Raw genomic sequence first — 10277 nt, forward strand, 5'->3', positions numbered from 1 at the left:
TGCTCTTTGGCTCAACCACCAGAATGACCCAGGGCCCATCTCTGTCCTGGCTCAGGGCCCAGGGGGCTCCCTCTCTCTCGGTGCAGCAAGCAAGATGATCTTGCCGAGCCCTCCCCACAACTGCTGCCTCTGTGGTTGCCAGCATCACCTTGACTACCTGCAGAGACACTCCTGCCACGGCCTCTCCAGTGGGGAAAGCTCCCTTCCCATTAGGTTGCAAGGCTTATTAATATAAGATGAGCAGAGAAGCAAAGGGAGGAAAAATTCATAGGGCCATGGCTTTCCAGAGGGGAAGTCCCGTTTCCTCAGTATTGACACCAGGCCCCATGGTTCATCTCCCTGATTAATCTGGCTCTCGCAGTTTCTCTCTCTGGAGAAACTTGAGATAAGTTTCTCAGCGGCTGGGGCAAAGGGCAGTCGGATGCAGTGTCTTGTTGCATACCCCTTCCCATTGCACTCGGGTTCCAGATCACGCCGGCCACCTTGTTACTCTCCTACCTCATGGTGGTTTCTACAAGAGCCTATGGAATGGCCTTCAGCGGTTTCTCTGCCGTCCAATGTCCTCTGCAATGTGCTCTAGGGTCTTGGCTCTGGGTGTCCACGGCTATCCCAGTATGGTCTCCTCTTCCCCAAGGGAGGTATGAATGCCTGTGACTGGTTTTAGGAGAGTTATCAGCATGGCCTGGCAGATTTACTAAAAACACCTTTTCATATTTGGTTCTTCCTCCTCCCAGGGCCCTGGCTTGGGACCCAATCTCTTTGGCTGCTCTATTTGAAGCATGGAATTATGGCCTAAGTCTTTTCTCATTTTATTTATTAATCCTCCTCACCATGTATTTATTGTGACTCCAGTCTTCTATAAAGTGTGTGTGTGTGTGTGTGTGTGTGTGTGTGTGTGTGTGTGTGTGTTGGGATAGCCGATTCTAAAGAACATTACAAGTAGGGGTGCCTGGGTGGCTTGGTTGGTTGGTTAAGCATCTGACTTTGGTTTCAGTTCAGGTCATGTTCTCATGGTTGTGAGATGGGGCCCCAAGTGGGGCTCTGAGCTGGGCACAGAGCCTGCTTAAGATTTTCTCTCTCCTCCTTCCTCTGCCTCTTCCCTGCTCTCTCAAATAAATAAATAAACTTAAAAAGAAAAATGGGGCACCTGGGTGGCTCAGTTGGTTAAGTGTCCGACTTCGGCTCAGGTCATGATCTTGCAGTTTGTGAGTTTGAGCCCTGCGTTGGACTCTGTGCTGACAGCTCAGAGCTTGGAGCCTGCTTCAGATTCTGTGTCTCCTCCTGTCTCTGCCCCTCCCATGCTCATGATCTGTCTGTCTCTCAATAATAAATAAATGTTAAAAAAATTTAAAAAATTAAAAAAAAAGAACATTACAAGTAATGCTGCTCTGTTAACAAACCTACAACAGTTATACAGGATAAACCTGCTCGCAAAAGGTAGATTCAAGCTACTCAGTACTAGGTTTGATAAGTTGTGACGCTAGCCTTTTCATTGGGTATGGATATTACTATTCACATTTTCTTTAGAAGATAAAACCAGCTGATGGGAAGGTAATGCTGACTTCGTTTTGTGAGAAATAAAACCTACTCAGGAGGAGCCATATTTAAGGCTCATAATTTATTTATTTATTTAATTTTTTAAATCTTTTACTTATTTTTGAGAGAAAGAGAGACACATGTGAGTAGGGGAGGAACAGAGAGGGAGACACAGAATTCGAAGCAGGCTCCAGGCTCTGAGCTGTCAGCACAGAGCCTGTCGCGGGGCTCGAACCCAAGAACCGTGAGATCATGACCTGAGCCCAAGTTGGACGCTCAACCGACTGAGCCACCCAGGCACTCCAAGGCTCATAATTTCTGAATTTTCTTTGAAACAAGTTGATAGTCTGGGTTGTTAACATCTATGCAGAATGACTAGCTTTGTGTATGCACAGAGATAGAGGGAGTTTTACTCAGGAAAGAAAATATTTATTTTCCTTTTTTTTTTTCCTGAGGGGAAAATATTTCCTCCTTCACCCTCATTAATTTTTATGGTTGGTGAAGCATTTTCATTATATTAGCCAAAAGGAGGCTGGACTAAATAAAGTAGAAAACCAAAGGCATATGAAACGGTTTCCTGGCCAGGATGATACTGCAACCATCTTGGGAAAGTTTGTCCTCCAGAAAAACAAATGAAATTGTGGCTTGCCAAGCCACCTCATGGAATCCAGGCAATACTTTCTGCTTTTTTTCCTCTGAAAGCTTGGACACAGAGTCACAGTTTATTTGTTGAACACGTTCTTCTTGTTTCTTGTAACCATAGACTCTGGTCTAGTTGAGTGTTTCTTATGTCAGGCTATAGCTGAGCCAATATTTATCATTTAAGAAATTTCCATGAGTCATAAAATAAACCTGCGGTAGGCACTACCTTCTATGGGAGTTTCTTTCCTAGAGTTTTTAAGATAAAATGGAAAACACGGAATCTGGAATCCAACACCCAGCATTTGTCAGACCACACAGATATTTTCTCCTATGGGGAGGATCCTCCTGAGATTTCAAAGCCATTCAAGGTGTGCTGCCTCCTGCCTGAACACCTTCTGGCCCGACGGCCCGGACCCCTCTCCAAATGGCCAGGCCAGGGCCAGAAAGGAAAGGAAGCTGTAGAGGTTTCAAGGGCGGAAGTGACTCACTGGCTCAAGGGGTGGGAGGAAAGGTTTTCCATTGGAGGGAGAATACAAATGAGCAAGTGATTCCTTCCACCTCCAATGTGGAACATCTTGCAAGGGGGCCTGAATTTACACCGACCAAAGGGGGGAAAAATACTGTAAGATGTGATGTGTGGCCCTTAGTTACGTATAAGAGTGTGTTTCATTAGTGCTGCTTGCCCCTTTTGTGCCAATCAGCTTCTTTTCCCCAGATGGGGACCCGCTAGGAGTCCACAACCTGGACAGTTATAGCAACTTAGTGATTTTGCTGTAAAAACAGGCCTTGTATCAAGAGCACAAGGCCTAGAGTTTATAAATCAAAATTCAGAGGTCTGCTTTAGTATTACTAGGATACTCCACAAATTGCTAATATGGCCCTAGATACTCAAGACATTTTCTGTATTGTGCAGGCATTACACTTTAGAACCAAAGGGGTTAACCTAACACCTTCAGTTTGCAAGGATAAGGAGGTCCAGAGAAGTGTACCTCCTAAAAGGTCACACAGCCAGTCAAGACCAGAACTTGTGCCAATGGTATAAAACACCTTCTTGGGAGCCTGGTGATAGAAATACCGGAGTTGTAGTGATAAAGGCAAAAGTTATATGAAAAGACACTCCAATTTCACATCATGGCCATTGTCCCTCAGCTGTTTCTAGCAGAGCTGTCCTTGAATATGCTCCAAATTTCCTCACTGGGCAGAGCTGGGGTTCTTTGGCTGAAGCACCATTTCACATTCTGCCTCACACCCCCAGAAGGGAAAACTGGGTATAAATCATAACCATCCCCTCTTCCAAAGCAAGAAACAAAAGCAGCAAACAAAAATCCCTACATCTGTATCTTTCTAGGTACCTTGGTCCATGGAGTCTAATTTTTGGGTAAGAACATTAGGTGTTTTCTTCCCCCAATCATCAGCCTCTGAGTCAGCCCCCTAGCCATCTCTTCCATATTTGTATTCACCAACCTAAGCGAGAGGTCATGTCGGTAACAAATGCTCACTTCCTTCCTCTCCGGATGCCCCACTCAAGATTTGGTCACACCTCCCTGGTTTGATCTGCCCCATCAGTAGGATCCTGAGAATTCCCACTGGAACCTGGGCCAAGTTTATCTTGGCATCAATCTGTTTTCACTCATGATCTCCTTGTGGCAGGGCCCATGTATTCCTGGTAGCTAACATGGCCACAGCTGGCATCCAGTAGGACCCAGTAAACATATCAAATCTAACTGAAAAGATTTCAAAGTAGCATCCCGTTGTGAATGTAAATAAGACAATTGCTTTGACCCCAAACACAAACTTTTTTCTTTTTTTTTTTTTAACTTACCTCCTCTTTTTCCTACAAGAAATTCAGGTGGTAATAATAGATAGGATGATGCAAATATCTTTTTAAAATGCCAGGCTGCTTGGACTCCTACTAATTGATGTATATTAGATTGAACCACAAGAATGTCCTACTTTTTGGGGGCACCTGGCTGGCTCAGTTAGTAGAGCATGTGACTCTTGATCTCAGGGTCATGAGTTCAAGCCCCACATTGGGTGGGCATCCTACTAAAAAGAAAAAAAAAAAAAACTCCTGCTTTTGTAGGTCAAAGATAGTTGAATTTTGTCCGTTTCTTAGGTACAGCCTAATGTAATTGAAAATAATATAAATACAGTGCTTTATACAGGGGCAATAATTCAGTCCTTTCATTAATCCACCCTGATCTCTTTACCATCGTCTGCACGGTCCTACATCATCTGGTAATTATAATTACACTTTCAGTCTCATTTGGGTCCACCCACCCTGGCTCTCCAGGCTCCAGCCACACTGTCTTCCTTCTGTTTTTAGAACACGCTGACCTCAGCCCATCTGCCTGGGATGTTCCCCACTACCTTCACACAATTGAGTCCTTCTTGGCATTTAAGCCTCAGCTTAAATTCTGTTTCTTTGGATCAGACTTCTCTGAGCATTGATTTAAGCGTGCCCTTCCCGCCCCCAGTTACCCTCTGTCAAATCACCCAGTTTTATGGTCACTGAAGTACTTCTTTGATTGGTTGTTCATTGTTTGCCTGAAGCTGACTAGGATTTAAGCTTCAGGACTGCGCAGGAGCCTTGTCTGTCTTATTCATGGCTCTGAAGAGCTGGCACATCATAGGCCCAAAACATAAATGTGGAAATGATGGATTCAAGAATTAACTTTTAAAATGTAGCAGAACTAAAGTATTTCCAAGTATTTTCTTCCCTAGTTTGCTGATTTCACCATTCTGGGATTCCTATATACAGATAGATACTCGTCCTTTTCCTCTATTTTCCAGGTCTCTGAAATTCTTCTCTTGTTCTTTGCATCTTCTTTATCCTTTCTTGGTGCATTCTGAGACAGTGAATTACTTGACCTCATCTTCTGACTCACATCTTTGTTATTTACATATATCCATCCATAGTCCAGCCCCTCTATTGAATCTTCCAGTTCAAGAATATTCCTAACGTCTGCATTTTTTTCCATAACTGCTTGTTCTTGCTTTTGGTCTCCCAGTATCTTTCCTTATCTGAGAATACTTACTATGCTCATTTTAATTTCTTGCCCTATTTCTTCTTTTGCTTGAAATTGTTCAGTTTGTTGCCTTTTTCTTTCATAATGCTAGGATTCCTCCTCCATCTCATTAACTTTACCTATGGACTCATACATATGTCCTTAGGGTTTTCATCTGGCTGGGTTTGTATAGAATACCTGGGGCAGGGGTTGAGGACGGGTACCACTCCTGGGGAGTCTGGGGGAAGATGGGTAGAGATGCACCAAGCTGGGGAACCTCTGAGGTTGCAAACTGGGCGCCCCCCCCCCCCAACCTCAACCAGGAGGCCCCGCCCTTCCAGATGACTTCGGAGTATACTCTCTCCTTAGCAGGATAGAACTATTTAGTCCCCAGAGGCAGGGGAGGTAAAAGGGGGATGAGGGAAATTTCCAAGCTTGGACAACCCGTTTGCATGTGTTGGTGTCATCTCCATACCCCCACAGGGCTCTAGTGCTGCCTTGACATTACCCAGCAGCCTTGGCAGTGGGCACTTCACTGGTAATGAGGTTTTCTAGCTCTCTGGTAGTCAGGAGAGAGGCAGAGGTCTGCAGAAAATAACGGGGTGGGGGAAAAATGGGTCCCAACTGGAAAGCTCACCACTACCAGTCTGTTACTGCCTGTCAGGTCTTCCTTTCCCTCCATCTCCCAACCTTCCTCCTGTCCTTACCCATGTAAAACTGCCTCCCTATTTTTTCTGAAAGTACACACTTTGAGCTTTTAAGAGATGCCTTCTTATTTTTATAATTTGCTGAGATTTTCTATTTACTTCATTCCTACCCTTCATGATTTATTTTAACTTGTGGTCACATTCAACCCCTGAGCTTCTTTATATTCTGGAGAGTTTGAAGTCATTTTGTCTATCCTTAAATCAAATACCGGATTCCAGATGCCTTTATTTGTCCCTTTCTGAATGCTTTGTGGCTTTTTCTTTCTTCAGAAGTATAGCAACCCAATCAGAACTGTAGAGTGTACCATTACTTCTGGAAAATGGGAAGACAGTAAGGATAGATCCCGAAGATACACTGCTGAATGAGTGAGCGAACAAAAACAAGCTGCAGTCCTACATGCATTTCGGAGGCCATCTGTGTTTTTCTAAATGCTCTGTATTGTAAGGGTCTGGAAAGAGTCATGCTGCACTCATAACCAGGGTGATAGCAACCCAGTGGAGGAGGAACTGTAGGACTGTTCAGTCACCCCTACCTCAGGTTTCCTTTTTAGAATTTCCCCCCAAACCTTTCCTGAAATATGTAGTTTAAGGGATGGGCTTCAGGACAGTCCACGAGCTCCCTGAAAATGTAAGCCAACCTTTGTGAGTAGGAGCAAGTATTTATTTTTCTGGAGAAAGGGTCTATACTTTTCACCAGAACTTGGAACAGAAGACCCAAGAGGGGGAATAACCATTGGTCAGGAGTGTTGTGCCACTTTCCACTCCAATTTCTCATGGTTTCATTCAAGTAGTACGCCAGTAACTGAAAAACACGTATCGGTATTGTTTATAAGGTTATAAAATGTTGTTATAAAAAAAAGCATATAACTTTTACTTTACCATGAAGACTAACACAGAAATCAAGTGTTACCATGTAGTACTGTGCTGTTCCCATGAATATACTTAAATATATTTAGTTCTTTCCTAAAATAGATGTCTAGGCCCTTGGGGCAGTTGATCCAAGAGGACCCGGCTACAATAAAGGAATGTCCAGAATGTATTTTCTACAGCTTCCATTTGCTTCATTTTGTATAACCCCCCTCTGTAGTGTTAAGGAAGCAATAAGAGGTAGCTCAGGTCTTTTGTTCAGCACCACTGATGTGTCACGTGGCCTGACAGTAAAGGTCATGGGCTTGGGAGCAGATCACTAATTCCTCTGGATTCCTAAGGAACATTTCTTCACCTTACCTCACCTGTAGAATGGAGTAATAGTATCTAGCCATGGTAGTTACTGCTGGTTATCTCCCAGTACCCTCTTTCTCCTCCTGTCTAGGTATAGGAATCCCAATTTCTTAGCTGAACACATTGCTGCTCAGAGAACAGACCACATTTCCCAGTGCCCCTGGCAGCCATACACTACATTCTGGTCAATGAGATAAAAGTAGAAGCCCTGCCTGGTACTTCTGGGAAGCTTCTTTAAAAGGAAAGGGGCAGGGGCGCCTGGGTGGCTCAGTCGGTTAAGCGTCTGACTTCGGCTCAGGTCACGATCTCGCGGTTCGTGAGTTCAAGCCCCGCGTCGGGCTCTGTGCTGACTGCTCAGAGCCTGGAGCCTGTTTCAGATTCTGTGTCTCCCTCTCTCTCTGACCCTCCCCCACTCATGCTCTGTCTCTCTCTGTCTCAAAAATAAATAAACGTTTAAAAAAAAAAAATTTAAAAGGAAAGGGGCAGACTTCAGGTTTCCCTGGTCTGCCTGTAAAGTGTTTGGAAGTTGCTACTCTGTCCTAACAATAAATAAAAAGCTGAACAGACAACTCTTCTTGGATCCATAGGAGAGAGGAATACACAGGGCAGACTGCTGTGCCCAAACTGTAGATAAGACAGGCAAATACAGGGAGTTATGGCTTCCTAAAGCAGAGACTCAAGTAGAAACCACCCTGGGAATCAGTGCGGGGTAAGAAAACCTGAGCTGTAACTGACAAATTGCTGGAGGCTCAATGTGGACAAGTCTGACAGAAACTCTGGGGAGACTCAGTCACAGGGGACCCCCCACCCCCCCAACATCTGTTTCACCTCCTGCAGCTCTACCAGGTTCCCACAGTAAATGACAAAGAAAAATCCCCTACTGAAGGCAGGAGGGGAAAAGGAACCATCTTGAAATACACCAGATGCCTCAGTCCTAACAAGGCCTGCTCTGAGGGGAAACTAGTTACCAGAACCTCCTGATCTAGGGAAAGAAGATCCTCACCTCCAGCCTACTCCAGCTATGCTGTCCCACTGAAGGGCAGAGATTGGGGAGGGAAGGACGGCAGCGGGGCGGGGGGTGGGGGGTGTGCAGCCTGTTTCAGAGAAACACTTGTGAAGTTCACAGTCGAGAGGCAGATTCAGTAAAAATGAGACCAAATCACAGGACTATAGAATGGTCTTCCCCTCACCCCAACCTCACCACATCACTAAAGGCCTACTTACTGCTGTTCCTTTCACCCAGTACATCATGTCCAGTTATCAAGAAAAAATTGGAAAGCATACTAAAAGACAAAATAAGACCCACAGAAATGAAGAATGCCTTTGATGTGCTTATTAGATCGGGCACGGAGGAGAAAGGAATCTCTGAACTAGAGGATATGTCAACAGAAACCTCAAAAGCAAAAAGCAAAGACAATGAAGACTGAAAAAAACCCAGACTACCCAACGAATGTAGGACAACTACAAAAGGTGTAACATACACGAAATGGTAATACTAGAAGAAAGGAACAGAAGAAATATTTGAAACTATTACTGATAATTTAACCAAATTATTGTCAGATACCAAACCACAGACCCAGAAAACTCAAAGAACACCAAGAGGGATAAACGCAGAACAAAACGCTACACCTAGGTCTATCATTTTCAAATTATAGAAAATCGAGGATTAAAAAAAAAAAATTCTAAAAGAAGAGGGAAAAAACATCTTACCTAGAGAAGAACAAAGAATTAGTGGGAACAAAAGGGAACAAAAGAATTAGTTCCCTCCTCTTTTCTTCAGAGGAGGGAACTATAGGAGAGACTATAGAATGGACAGTTGGGGGTGCCCAAGGGGAGAGAGAACAGGTGAATTTGTAGGGACGCAGGGTAGAAACTAGTTTTCCTATACTGTTTACGACAGGGTTGTGTCCACCTGCAAATAAACAAAACTTTTTCCAGTGTATTAACATACATCTCTAAGCTCTTTGTTAATGTATACTTTATTCTTCCTGCCATACTATTGCTTTTAAATGAAAATGCTTATATGTATATGCTCAGATTAAGTATGAAAAATGTTTTCTAATTTTGCAATGGAATACATCCGTATTTCGGGAGGGGCTTTATGTCAAAATGTTTTCCCCTGTGGTATGAGGAAGAATAGAAAGACCCAGAAAATCTATGTGTAAAGGCAGAGGTTAAAGTTTAAGGGACTCTTAAAAATGGGGGCTCATCTTAGGTTATAATGAACCAACATAGAAGTTTGCCTGATGAATTGTAAAACATTTTTAGATATTGGTTCACATACTGAACAAATGTGTATTCAACACCTATTAGAGATCAGGGATGATGCCAATCCATATAAGGTACATCCTAAACAGTCCCTGTCCTCAAAGAACTCAGTCTAAACTGGTGGTGGTGGCAAATTTATATAAACAATGACAGGTCTACAGTAACAAACATTAGGGAAAAACCATAAGACCTCACTATTCAAAGTATGGGTTGAGGACCAGAAGCATCTGAATCACCTGGGGGCATCTGAGACCTCACCCCCTAAACCCCTGAATTTGCATTTTAATAAGATCCTCAGGTGATCTGGATGCTTATTAATGATTTGAGAAGTGATGAAATGTGGGATTAAAGAACAAACCACTAATGATCCCTGGGGAAGTGGTCAGAGGTTTTCAGGATGGAAGGGTAATAGAAACATTCCAGTCTGAGAAACTAACAGGTCAATAATTATGGCAGTTAGAGTTAAGGAAGGTTCTAGAATGAGAAGTTCAGTCTGGAAGGAAATTGGGCACTCTGGAAGATATGGGAGGCAGGGCAGAAAAGGTAGGCTGAGAGGCCAGAGGCAGAAGGAAGGGCCAGAATGACCTGCTGAGGAAGTCTTGGAAAATTTTAAGCAGGAAAGCGACAAGATCAGATTCTTATGTTTGGATAGAACACTAGTGGCAGGGTGGAGGATGAAATGCAGAAGAGAAGCTAGAGGAGGCAGGCTTGTATCCTTAAATGAGCATGATTCTATTTGGGACTAGACTGGACGTCTTTGAAGTTTTTTTTTTTTTGGTGTTTGTATTTTTTTTTTTTTTTTTTTTTAGAGTTCATTTATTTATTTTGAGAGAGAGAGAACACAAGCAGGGGAGAGGGAGAGAGAGAGGGAGAGAGAGAGGGAGAGAGAGGGGGA

The sequence above is a fragment of the Panthera uncia genome, assembly GCF_023721935.1.
Source record: "Panthera uncia isolate 11264 chromosome A3 unlocalized genomic scaffold, Puncia_PCG_1.0 HiC_scaffold_11, whole genome shotgun sequence".
NCBI classification, from domain to species: Eukaryota; Metazoa; Chordata; class Mammalia; order Carnivora; family Felidae; genus Panthera; species Panthera uncia.